This window comes from Xenopus laevis, chromosome 1L (genome assembly GCF_017654675.1).
Source record: "Xenopus laevis strain J_2021 chromosome 1L, Xenopus_laevis_v10.1, whole genome shotgun sequence".
NCBI lineage: Eukaryota > Metazoa > Chordata > Amphibia > Anura > Pipidae > Xenopus > Xenopus laevis.
The window spans coordinates 123,184,762-123,198,190 of NC_054371.1; the positions used below are offsets into that span (position 1 = coordinate 123,184,762).

Consider the following 13,429-nt stretch of genomic DNA (forward strand, 5'->3'; position numbering starts at 1 on the left):
ACGTTGGCCTATTCTACCAAGATGTATTAAAATTGATCATCAATAAGGGCCTCACTGGGCCCCCTACACTCCTGGGTCCCCCTGCAGGTTCTGCTTCCTCTGTAGTTACTCTCTTTGGTTTAGAATATTTGAATTTGTATGGAGTAAAGGCGCAAACTGAGAAGACTCACCAAAAGGAATAAACATATTTAGGAAGAAGGCAAAGATATTGGAGTATACAGTTCACATGGAGTGTTTGGAGACCTACAGAGAAAAAAGATGAAGGAGATAGTGCCAGCTCTATGATAAAAAACATAGAATCAGTTATTGTTGCATCTTGGCTAACACAGAAGTTTTTTCAGCATTTGGAACCACACTTTGCAGAGCAGCACCATTAAACACGTATTAAGCAACAAACTAAAATACTCCAAAATGAAATATTATACCATCAATATTCCACTAAAAATAAATGGGTGAATAAACATATGCAAATAATGATCAAGCTCAGTCGTCTTGAGGCTCTGTTCCTTTTATTTTTCCTTCACATTCTATTTTTCTTGCATTTCTTTTTTCTCTACCATTACTTCATAGTATACAAATAGAAGGCCAAAATACTGGGAGTGTTCCTGATGCTCTGGTGAGCTGCTTCAACATTGGCACAGGATCAATCACGCCATTATAACAACCCAAACAGAGGAGTGTTTTAAAATATTAATTCAACTAGAACCAGAAATACACTGAACCTATGTGCATTGGTCATCCTAATAAGTGTCATTACTATTTTGTGTATTTTTACAATGTCTATGTATAAATTGTAGCAAGAACCGTTGTACTATGGGCTTTATGAAGAGGTAGAAGCTCATATTCTATTAAATACAAAGGGTTTCAGGTTTGCAAGCAAGCCTCACATAAGCTTGTTTGGACAGGGCACTTTACTATCAGTTATGTATGTAAATCCACATGTTCAGTGTACTCCCATTTATTGTACAGCGCTACAGAATGTGTTGGCGTTTTATAAATATGTGTTAATAATAATAATACACAGCCTGATTTTTGATGATAGACCTGCAGGCCAAATGGATGGATACAGTATGAGGTGCCGTACTATATATATTGCCCCCTTTTCCATTGAAGCGGAGCTGTGGCTCTTCTATACCTCCTCTTATGCAAATTCATTGGCAGATTTGATTTTTAAATATACCTCATTTCCTATCTGACTCGTATCCATATTATACGATTATAATTTGGATTTGGTGGGTAACTATATATGCACCAAAAATCATTTTATAAAGAAGTGTTATATGGAGGCATGGCAGATGCAAAAATACAGACTATATGAAGCAACAAGATGGCATTATACAGTAATAAATACATATATGGTATATAACAGTATTATAGATAGCAGTGCTGCAAACGCTGCAGTTATATTTGAACTAAATAAGCAGTCATTTAAAATGACAATATGTAGAGAAAGTGACAGTTTTCCAGGGGCAGTTAAATATTGGATTTATTCAGATAAAATAGTGCTGTAATTTTATATCTGCCATTCCCAGGCCCATAAATAATATTCGTAGAAAGGGTTTTAAAGGCACGTTGAAAGAGAAAGATGAGTGTGAATGTGACTGTTGGTATCTAGCCAGGCATCCATCTGTGCTGTGAGGCAGTGAAAGAGACCCTAGGGGTGGCCACTGGGGTTAGAGGTCACAATTACTTTGATGCTGAGAATAACTAATACGCTGCTATTGCCACTAACAAAAGAGTGCATTGCGTATAGTTGAAATAACCTGCACAAACTGATCTCCTGGAGCTGCCTAGGAAAATGGAAAGTAATAATCAAGGTGTTTGAACTCCATAAGGCCCCTCTGGCAGGGAAATCATCTAAAATCTCTGTCATTTTTATCAGCATCTTATAATATGCCAGACATCTCTATTACGAGTACTAACAATTTTAGTTCAGTAAACCAGTGCTATATATTTAATAATAACCGTGTTTTCACACATAGAAATCTGTAGCAAATAGCAAATTACACTAATACTACTAGGATAACATTTTAGATGTGGGCTGATTATCCTACACATAGCAAACACATATTAATCACACACTTGTATATAGTTATATCCCAATAAACAGAAAGCAGGATGAAAAAGTGGTGACCCCCTGGCAAAGCAACAAGACCAGGGCTCCCATTTGAAAGGGAGATGCAGTTACATAATACAATTCAACTCCCAGCATCCATACAGGACTGAAGGCAAAAATGCAGATATTTTTTTTTTTTTCATTCAATAGTTTTTTATTGAAGAGATTTCCAACAAAAGGAGGGGGATATAGAAGAAAGAAAGGAGGAGGGGTATAAGGCAAAACAAAGGGGAAAAAAAAAAAAAAATTGCAAAACAAATAAAGGTGAGGGGTTGCCACACAGAGGTTGCATAGAAATATCAACAGTCATGTAGCATGTCAGCACAGAACATTTACACGCTATGAAGTATAAAAATGCAGATATTTACAAAACATAAAATGTTCATGGGTCTAGCTACAGTGGTGCTGAGGTTGTGGCCTTGGACCTAAGGAGGCTGCAGATTCAGAAAGCTACATGTGGTGCATGTGGGATGAAGTTAGACAGAAGGAATGGTGGAATAATAAGGAGACCTTGCACCAAATCTTGCAGTGATGCTAATGCACCAGACACACCAGCTAAGTAAGAAAGACAAGCTTACTTTCTATGAATGATTGTAGGGATTTAATTTTTTTTTAATTTGAGATCTCCCTTCCTCTATACAAAACAAACAGGATTATGTGGTGTTCTAGTTTCAGAATTCCCTATTCTCACATTGAGAACTTGCCAGCTGTGTCAATACCAACTGTCATATTCGGGATGGGAATATAGACGGAGAAAAGGGTCATGAGGAAAAGAATGAACTCTGTGCATCTTTCTTCCTTTGTACCATGATTCTCCAGTTTCTGACCATTATTACTTAGCCATAGGGGGTACATTGAAAGCTGGGAATGTTTTAGAAAGAAATACTTCAAGCTATTAAGTTTATTTTATGGCTTGTTTGGATTGTTTTTGTGTGTAATCAGTTGTCTAATTTTACAGCTCTTAGAAAAGGGGTCAATTGGACCGCAAGTGAAACTCTACAGTATTGTGGGCCTGTCAAGTAAAGTAGGCCAGTGCAGCTGAAAACAGACTAGTAGTTTGAGAGAAGGACTTTGAGAGAGCAAGAGAGAGCGAGTATCCTAAACTGTTCTCTATGGAGTGCTGTATAAACATGAAAACTATGGAAAAACTGATGAAAATGTGTGTGCAAGCAATAACCTAGTTCAGTTTAATGTTCTGTTATATTGCATTTAAAAGCAGTGCAATACTTCTAAAAAGCAGCCTCTGGTATGCATTAGCTTGTTATACACACCTGTCTACTTGTTCATACAAGATTGTTAGTCAGTATAAATAGATGCAAGTAGGTTTGCTTGTATGCTGAAAAATTAATATATCAGGCAAACCACTAGCACTTACATCAGGATCCATGATGTATCTTCAGCATAAATATACACTGACTGATATCTTGGTTATACTTTATATGTTTTTATTGTAAGGGGATTGCCAATACTACTGCATAAATCTAACAATCTCACTACTATTTTGTGTCCTCCACAGATTGAACAACTATGTGGGACCTGGATTTCATATAAAGCCGCAACTCGGCAAGATCGGGAAGGCAACATGGTATCGGGAGTTGTACAAAACTAATTTATGTAAAGCTATGGCTGGATCAAATTAACAGCAGCAGCTGATATAAACACAGGAGTAACCGGAGGGTTTTTTGATACTAAGAGGGTCTTTTTTGTGAAGTAATTTAGAGGAGGAGTATGAACCAACTGGAAGCAGCATCTGTTAATGCAACAGGTATAGTGGGCCCCAGGAACAAGAGAAATAGTTATAGAAAGAGTCTATATGAAGCAGAAAATCTGTATGTAGATATATTATCTATATATGAAGCAATAAGATGAGTGTTACACAGGTAATATAGAACAATATAATTGTTATCATTATAATATATAATCATACTTTAAATATAATTATACTTTAATAAGGGAATAGTAAAAGGTTATAGCTATAGAAGTATGTAGAGAGAAGATAGAGCAATTGTCACTTATAGAAGGATAATACTGTATATGTTATGGTGGAGTTATATAGAGGAATAGGAATTATACACTGAGGTTAAATTTAAGTTTCTTGAACTTTTATTTCTTGGCACCCATAATATTTTTTAAACCTGTCTAAAAACCTGGTGAGGGCAAACTGGATATTTTGTCAGCCACAATAAAGCCACAGTAAAGTGTGCTCGAAATGCCTGTATGCATTTTGCACAAAGTAGTGATATATTATATATATTGTACATACCGTGAAATGAATAAGTAGCCACACAAAGGTATTTTTTTACATGATTACATGAGGGTTGTGGGGGGGCCACAAAATGCCCCTTGTATCATTGCCCTAAGAATATTTTTTAACTTATCTTACTGTCTTCTGTATGAAGAACTTTTTCTGTATTTAAGAGCATCATGGGAACCCACCTTAAACAGCATGGGCCCATTTTTTGCAATAATCCCTGTGTTATATGGAGCAATAGGAAACGTTTTGCAAAATAAGGTTTAATTGAGCTATAGTAGGAAGAAGAGAGTGAGGTTATATTGGGCAATACAAAAAAGTATAGAAAGCAACTATAATGTACAATAGTAGTTGTATCTAAATATATAGAGCAATCAGTGATATTAATGGGGTTATATGTAGTTATATTGTAGTCTCACTTATTAAACCAAGAAAAATAACTTCAGTAGAAAGAGGTTTGTTAGTTGTAGAAAGTTTTAGGACTGAAAAAAAATGTTTGCATACAAAAAGTTGCAGAAGCAGTTGTATAAGAATCATTCTCTGAAGAAATATGGTAGTCAGCATATTGAGTATTCAACCCCTTCATGGAATGACTGACTTTTCCTTGTCATTGTAATCCATCACAGACCTCCTACTATGTGAGCGTTCATCTATAACCAATTCTCCTTAAAAGAACCACAGCTTACAAGTGATTTCAGGATTTTATGGGGTCTGAGACAAGGATAAAAACACGAGGATTAATGGTTATAAACTATTATTAACTCTTCTTGGCCTGAGCCATTAATAAGAAAAATCACAGTTTATTACTGTCTAGGTTGTAGCACTAATCTACTACTGTTATTCAGATACTAGTTCCTACAGGTGCTATAGTGTTTGTTTCTAGACCACAGGGATTGAAACACAGAAACAAGAGAATGTACAATATGGTGCAATATGGTGTACAAGCTATCAAGTAGCTAAGTGCCTTGGAACCTCCATAAATCTGTAGGAAGAGCCATAAACCCAATAGAAGTTTGGGTATACACACGCTAAGCATCAGCAGGGAAGCATCTGCTCCAGGAGTTTATTCATTAAACTAATTGTCATTGTTTACAGCCATGCTCCTATTCTGATGAACTACTTAAATGAACAGGCTAAATTAAAATAACAATCCAAACCAAGTAACTGTCATCGTTAGCTTTTGTTTTCCTACAATAGGAAGCCAAAGAAATCAAAGCTCCTTGGGATAAAGGTATAAAGGACAAGTGGGAAAGAGGATCAATACACACACGTAGAAGATGAGGAATTTATTTTGAGTGGTATGCCCTGTGCGTCACTTGCACAGAATATAAAATTAAGGTATAGTGGCCCTCTAAAAGGTAAATAGGGGTTATATCCCAATTATCTTAGTGTTGTCAATAGTGAAAGAGGAGGATACAAAAGTTACTTGTTTATGCGTTTTAAATAAGTGACAGCTATTGCTTCCACCATTTGCATTGAGCATGTACCTCCTGCTGTGCATACCCACTACTGAGGGCACAGTGTAGCCAGTTACAGTATAAAATGCCAAGGTCACGGACATTTTTGCACCCTAATACACCTGCAGACACTGTACAAGTTACATGAGGATGACAGTCAAATTAAACTGAGGATTTCCTGAATCCATTCACATTATGGTTTAGCGAAAAACAACAGCACCATGCATGCTGGTATTGCCAATACAGTGTTCTCTGACACCATAAAGAACTACCTGAGTACCTGCCATTAGTGTCTTGTTGTACTACAAAAGTTGAGAATTGAGGGAATTTTACATATTTTTCTTCAAATGAAAGACATGCAAAAAACCTACATATTTTGTTACAGTAAATCAAAGGCACAATGAGCCACAGACAAGTTTCCCACTAAGTAAGTTTGTTGGCTCATGCCAACACAAAGGACTGGTGACACAAGACTGTCACTGTCTGGGTCACTTTGTCATGCTAAGCACTGTAGCCTAATTAGACCCCTCTTTAGTCACTTATCTTTTGTGACCCCAAGTGTTAAACACACTGGATCAGACTGGAATCCAAATGGGAGTATAAACAGATGCTGAGGGTCTCATTGGAACTCATTAGTATTCATCAAAATGTGAGAGTGGCCAACAGTCCCCCTCCTGCTCTATGCAGCACTGAGGGAATGCAGAGGAGGCAATGTACTAGGAAAATATTGGGGCAGCAAGTATATGGTTTTTTTTTTAATGAAAACTTTGAAACATGATGGTTCATTTGTGGTTAATGATTTAATAAAAACATTTTAAAGCTGCCATTGTCACCTGTCTTTAAATGATTTGTCTGACTCTATGAGTGTCACGGACAGAGGGAAATGACCCTCCTCATGGAGTAAATGTTACATGAGCTCATGTATTTCCTAAGGCCTGTGTGTGTATTTGCTTATTTCTCTATACCTCAGGATCTCAGGGTCCCCTTCGTTGCAGCTGTCTCTGTGTGTTTCAGCTCACTGCTCTATATTTGTCATTTCCAGCCTGTCTCAGGTTGTCTTCTTCACCCTGTCTCTTCTATGTACTCTCTGTCTCAGCCTGTCTTCCAGTCAATCTTTTTCTCTCTCCCCCCTGTGCCTTCCCCACTCATCTATGCATTTATTCCATACCCACTGTCATTCCCCATTCTCTGCTCTAATCTCTCCCCCGCCTCCCTCATTTGCAGGCGCCTCTTGCTGTGCACCTGCCCTCCCTCAATTCCACTCACCCCCCCCCCACTCCTTCAGGAGCCTGAGAACAGGCAGGGCATTTGGCTCCCAGCACCTTTCAGATTCACTAGAGAAAGGGACTGTCCCTAAGGAGTGAGGTCTGCAGCCTGTCGTCGCCTGGGACATCATATTCATGTACCCAAACACCATAGAGGAAGCAAACGAGAGTGTGAATATTTATTAGCACATTTATTATCACATGGGACACTTTACAAATGATAGTGGTATGGGAAACAGATCTTTTAAGCATCTTTGTGTTTGTCATTTTCCTCCATTCTGCCACATTAGTTAAATGCGTCCCACATGCAAACATTTGCCTTTAAATAGGGAGACATATAAAAGGTAGATGGAGCAGATTTATATGGATTATAAGGCTCATTTCACATCTCTCCCTATTTAAAATTAATTGTTGGCACAAATGTATTTTGCTGGTGTATAGTTATGATGAATTCATTGGTGTAGTGTAACAAAAAATAAACAGAGAAAAATATAAGAACTATAAAGTGCAGCATATTTAAGATTCTGATGTTTTATCATTATTAAATAAATATAATACAGCTATGGGATCCGTTATCCAACCCATTAAACCCATTATCCAGAAAGCTCTGAATTACAGAATGGCCATCTCCCATAGACTCCATTTTATCCAAATAATTACAATTTTTAAAAATGATTACCTTTTTCTCTGTAATAATAAAACAGTACCTTGTATTTGATCCAAACTAAGATATAATTAATCAGTTTTGGAAGCAAACCAACCCTGTTGGGTTTATTTATTGTCTACCTGATTTTCTAGTAGACGTAAGGTATGGAGATCCGAATTATCTGGAAACACAGGTCCCGAGCATTCTAAATAACAGGTCCCATACCTGTAATTGTTGTAGTAAAAGTGTTTGGCGTGTTCCCCTATTTACTATAGATGTGCCATATATTTACCATTTGTATTTGTTATGTTATAGAGAGAGAGAGAGAGAGAGAGAGAGAGAGAGAGAGAGAGAGAGAGAGAGAGAGAGAGAGAGAGAGAGAGAGAGAGGGCTTATAGTAAAATCAATTAATCACAGATAAACTGATATCAGCACAAGAATTCACTTTTCCCAAAGCTTGCAGGTCTGGAAAAGGAAGTTTGACTGACACCTAGTGGCACTAACTATAACTTAACTACAATGATTCACACAAAACCAGCTGAATGAGGCACAAGTGGCAACTTACAGTATAAATTCATTTTATAATTTATAATCTATTGATCCGAGTTATTGTTTTAGGATGCAAGCTTTGTTTTTTGAATACAGTAAAAGGGGAACCTATACATACATTGGCACTCTTGTGTTTATACCTACTCTTCTGACCTTAATAGAAAATCCTGCTTTAAAAAGAGATAAAGAATGAAAAAAAGGGTTTACTATAGAGCAATAAAACTTTATAGGGAAGCAAATGTTTTGTTGTCTCCAAGTTCACCATTGAAAATCACAAAAACCTAAAGTTCAGAGACGTCAATCAGCCCCACGCCACGAGGAAGATAATGATCCACTCCTTGCCTTCTTAAGACCTTATTTGTATGTTATCATACAGGGGGTTATTTACTAAATTCAATTTATGTTGTCTGGCTTTTTGGGGGGGGGAACTCGAATTTTTTTGTGCAAAAAAAATGCTGCTAAAAGCCATAATCCGAAAATCCGCCATCTCAGATATTTTGAGGTCATGTATAATTCAATAGCAGATGTACCTATCCCAATTTGAAGTTATTGTGGTTTTCACTGGATTTAGCCAGATAATCCAAACTTTTCTGGGTTTTTGGCCAAAAAAATAGAGCTGTACGGAAAAAAGGCCAAACAAATCGTACAATTTGGGCTTTCTCTTGTTTTTATCAGGTTTTTTCCCATTCCAATTTATTCATGTTATTTTATTAATAAACAAGGCAAAATCGGCCATGGGAGTTGGTTGAGTTTTTTTTATTTCAAGTGTGGAGTTTAGTAAATAACCCCCCTTAGTGTAAAGAGAAACTCAGGCATAAAAAAACAGGACTGGAACATTTTCTCCCTTATGACATGGGGTTGGTTGACGTCTCTAAAAACTATCCATGCACAAAGCAAACTGGTTGCCCACATTTGGTTTCTAAGATTGAACATCTGGTTAGCTTTTCTGCCTTTTGGCATCAATGGCCCTTTATCTGTTGTTCCACATATTCCTTATCCTAGGTTTTATTCTTCCTTCTTATTTCTCTACTTCATTTATTGTCTTGCTTTTCTCATTATACCATAATGTTTTTGGAATACAAATGCTTAAGGCCACCTTCATTTGTACCTAAATAAACTACTTTTGGATTGTATACGCCTGTTTGGGAGACTGCTCTTGAGTGCCTGCTCTACATCTATAAGGTTTGATCCGCTCCCTTGCTGAAAGCTCCGGGCGGTGCACCTGGGCTTCATCCAGGACTTGGTGAGTCTTATGTAATAGTCCAATACACTGCAGCACACTGTAGAATGAACGATTGTTTAGAACAGTGAATTTATTGGCTCATATTTTAAAGCAGACAATAAAAATGGCAACGTTTCGGGCCTCGCAGGACCCTTTATCAAGCCTGTGAAATCAACTGCTGTTCTGTGTTAAATAGTGTAAGATGTGGGTGGGGAAAATTTGTGGGTGGGGAAAATTGGAGAGTGCTAAACGAACAGCTGTCAATTAATAAGTTATGTTTGTGTTATAAATGTCCCAATTCCGCTCCAATCCATTTCGCTTTGGACAAATCCTATGTCCCAATGATTCCAATCCTTTTTTATCGATTTTTCATTCGCATAGTGCCTCTGGATTCCAAATTCTGTCCAAAAAAATCATCTTTTTGTGTCCAAATAGTTTACATCATGGTTTCCTTTCACCACACTTGAAATGTGTCCAAGAATTTCAATTATATACAGTGTTTCATTTAAAAGTGGCAAATGTGAACAGATCAAAAAACACAAGTGAAAATGTACCCAAAAAAAAGAAACAAAGTATATCTTTTTCCTCAAAAAGGAAACTGTGTGAATCTTTTTTAAATCAGAGGATCTGAGACGCTTACATATTACCTTATTTATACTGCATTCTTGGTTCAGTTCTGTGACCACTCGGTTTATGCAGAAGGTAAATTTCAGCACTCAGAATGTTCCGATACATAAGCATTCTTTAGTAACCTTGATGAAACCTTGGTGAGTCTTATGGACATATGGGACTTTTTTTTTATTATTTCAGGCTCAAAAAGTGACTCCTGAGCAATGAACTTGGGGATATATGCAGTGCTTTTAACATGGTTATTGAGGGTCAGAGGAACAGAAGTGGAAGGTGGTAAGATAACCTGTTTAGATGAGAGGATATAAATGCAAAAATTGCTGTTAGAGATGCATTGAGGAATATGTAAAACCTAGGCCTAGCCAAGTTCCCTAATCTTCCAAACAGCCCCTTCGGAGCCCCTGTAGTGCCAGTCAATGCCCCTCCACTGCAACTTACAACCCTTAGATAGTCAAGATATTCAGACTCCAAGTGTCATTGTAGTACATTCCATAAACCCAAATGCCCCTCAAGTAAATTGTATAGTACTACTATTTGATTTCACAAGCACTATTTTCATGGCAGTATACATCAGAACCCCCAAAATACACTTTTACTGTAATAAAGGCCAGACCCAAACTAAACCCCCACATACCCCTGCAATATATTTCAGGGCATGTGTAATAAATCACAGCCTTTTAGTTTATTGTTAGCCAATATAGGTAACACTTCTACAATACTTTTTGTATTTGTTATTTTTGCTACTGGCTAACACATGCGTTCTGTCAGCTGCTGTTTCTACTCCCACCTGTTCAGTACAACCTACTCTATGGTTAAAGGGGTTGTTCACATTTGAGTTCACTTTTAGTATGATGTAGAGCAGTGATCCCCAACCAGTAGCTCGTGAGCAACATGTTGCTCTCCAGCCCCTTGGATGTTGCTCCCAGTGGCCTCAAAGCAGGAGTTTATTTTTGTTGTATAAAAACCAGGTGTACTGCCAAACAGAGTCTCTTGTAGGCTGCCAGTCCAAATAGAGGCTACCAAACGGCCAATCACAGCCTTTATTTGGCACCCCAAGAACATTTTCATGCTTGTGTTGCTCCCCATCTCCTTTTACTTCTAAATGTTGCTCACGGGTTCAAAAGTTTGGGGATCCCTGATGTAGAGAGTGATATTCTGAGGCAATTTGCAATTGGTTTCCAAGTTTTATTATTTTAAAAACTGTGTGCTCTGGTCAGAATTAATACAAAATATTGTGTATTGTGTTCTCACACCAAAATCTTTGTGTGTGCCAATTTTTGCTGTGTGCTGTGGACTCAACATTTGTGTGCACATGCACAAGCGCACAGAGGGAACATTGCTCTGTACCCAATCCTGTAGCCAGTTTCCTATCCATGTGCAATCGTCTAAAGCCAACAGACCTTAGTCTAGAAAGCAGTCATTTGTGGGGCACTGTATCAAACACTTTGGAAAATCTAAATAGATCACAGCTACTACTCCCGGCTGCCCAGCATCTTACTTTGCTCATCATAAAAAGCAATCAGATTTGTCAGACATGACCTATCCTATCCTTCATACAGCCATGCTGATTTCTGCTCATAATGCCATTCACTAGGACAAAATTTTGAATGCGATCCCTTAACAAGCCTTCAAATAATTTTCCCACCACAGACTAGCCTATAACTGCCAGGCCGAGACTGTAATTTCTTTTTAAATATAGGAAGTACATCAGCAAGATGAGTAATAAAAAGTAGCAATAAATGTATAGCCTTACAGATCATTTGTTTTGTTTTTTAGATGGGGTCAGTGACCCCCTTTGAACAATGGAAAGAGTCAGAAGAAGCAAAAAAATTAAAAACTATAAAAAACGAAGATCAATTGAAAAGTTGCCATTCGCCATTCTATTACATACTTAAAGTTAACTTAAAGGTGAACCACTTTAATGCTATTTTATCACTAAGTGTAAACTTTAAAGTCTAATGTCCAGGGTACACCATAACTATACATGGTTTCCATTAAGTAAACCTGACTGAATAACTAACATCTGCCCAGATACTATACATAGTGGTGCAGTTATATTACAATTCTTTTGTATGAATTTTATGGAACATTTGTGGTAGCTAATTCAAATTTATAATTGTTACACAAACATTGCTGTGACTTGCACACTGCAGTCCACAAATATATTTTTCTTTTTTCTTACCCCCTTCATTGAGAATTCAATCCTTTTGTCTGTGGACGCCTAGATTTGCTGTACACAAACTGATGGGAATCTGAATAAAACCCATTTTTCACCTAAAAATTTTATTTTCATGCGATGCCCTCTATACTTAAACACTAATTGGATGGATGGTGCTAGAGGAAATTTTAATTAAAGTAATACAAAGTGACTTTTAAAGGCATGTGTTTAAGAGCAGAGACACACTCAGATTCGGGGAGATTAGTTACCCGGTGACGAATCTCCCCTTCTTCGGGGTGACTAATCTCCCCGAACTGCCTCCCGCAGGCTAGAATGTAAATAGCCGGCGGGATGGCAATCGGAGCGCTTCGTTTTCTGAAGCCGCCTGAAGTTGCCTCACAAGGAAACTTCAGGCGACTTCGGAAAACAAACCGCTCCGAGTGCCATACCACCGGCAATTTACATTCTAGCCGGCGGAGTCAGTTCCGGGAGATTAGTCGCCCCGAAGAGGTGATTTATCGCCGGGCGACTAAATCTCCCCGAATCTGAGTGTGTGTCTCTGCCCTCCTTCCCTCCTCTCCAGGTCTGACGATATTAACACCATTTTTTCTTACACAGTATTGCCAAAATCCAGCCCTTTCTTTCACAAACAACAGCTAACAAGCTCATGCATGCTCTTATCTTACCCCATCTAGACTACTGCAACTTGTTAATGCCTCCAAATCTCTTTCCCCACTATAGTCTGTATTAAATACTCCTGCCAGAATTCTCCTCCTCCCATGCAAGAAAGTACAAGCCCCTCTGCTGCTGAAGGTGTTCCCGCTTTCGCTACTCCTGCGCCCGACTTCCATTTATAGACCCTCGCCAGCCCATGATGTCACAAAAGCGGCGGGGTGATCACGCGAGTGTTTATAGAAAAGGAAGCCGGAAAGTCAGAATCCGGCAGTGCAAGGTGGCAGGCAGGGAGAGCAGGTAAAAGAGAAAAGAGCTCAACCCGGACCCACCTGCCACCCGCAAAAAGGGGTGCGAGGTCGGACTGAACCCACCAAACCTGCAGCTATCGGGCTGGCCCGCACATCCCTAGTTCTCACAGCTTCCCATAAAACAAAGCGTAACTTATAAACGTTCTCATAATCTT

General features: G+C 38.2%; 1 long non-coding RNA gene across 2 annotated transcripts in view; it reads left to right on the forward strand.

Annotated features, from left to right (window-relative positions):
- Positions 1-6,648, forward strand: part of LOC108713425 — a 61,542-nt gene extending 54,894 nt beyond the window's left edge. For both annotated transcript variants that reach the window (XR_005961329.1, XR_005961330.1), the window contains exon 4: positions 3,633-6,648. This is a non-coding gene — a long non-coding RNA (uncharacterized LOC108713425). The remainder of the gene's footprint in view (positions 1-3,632) is intronic.
- Positions 6,649-13,429: the final 6,781 nt, after the last annotated feature.